Raw genomic sequence first — 444 nt, forward strand, 5'->3', positions numbered from 1 at the left:
TTTTTTAGTTTCTTTAGTTCTTGGCTGTTAAACTGCAGTGGTCTAAAAATTAAAAGCTTCAACTCTGACTGGGCACATATCATGTATGTCACACAGGATGTTGTTGTCTTTGACGGTTGAATCAGCTTCTTTTCTCACGCAAAGCCAGGAGACAAACATACTAGCCAATTGTGCGGGCGCAAGATGTAAATCAAGCAGCTGAGGATTTTAATGAATATTTATCAAAGTCAAAATCCAGCTTGTCCAGGCTGTCAGCTTCCCTGGTATGCATTTGTTTATTGTTGCTGTTTAGAGACAGTCGAGGTTTCCTGTCAACCTCAGAGAGGCGGAGGGACTGTGTACAGTTATCAGAAAAGAGAGAGACAGAGGGGGGAGGAGGAAGAGGAGGAGGAATAGGGTAGTTTCTCGCAGTCGGAGTGTTTGGCTGAAGGGTGGAGACTCGGA

The sequence above is a fragment of the Cheilinus undulatus genome, linkage group 18 (assembly GCF_018320785.1).
Source record: "Cheilinus undulatus linkage group 18, ASM1832078v1, whole genome shotgun sequence".
Taxonomy (NCBI): domain Eukaryota; kingdom Metazoa; phylum Chordata; class Actinopteri; order Labriformes; family Labridae; genus Cheilinus; species Cheilinus undulatus.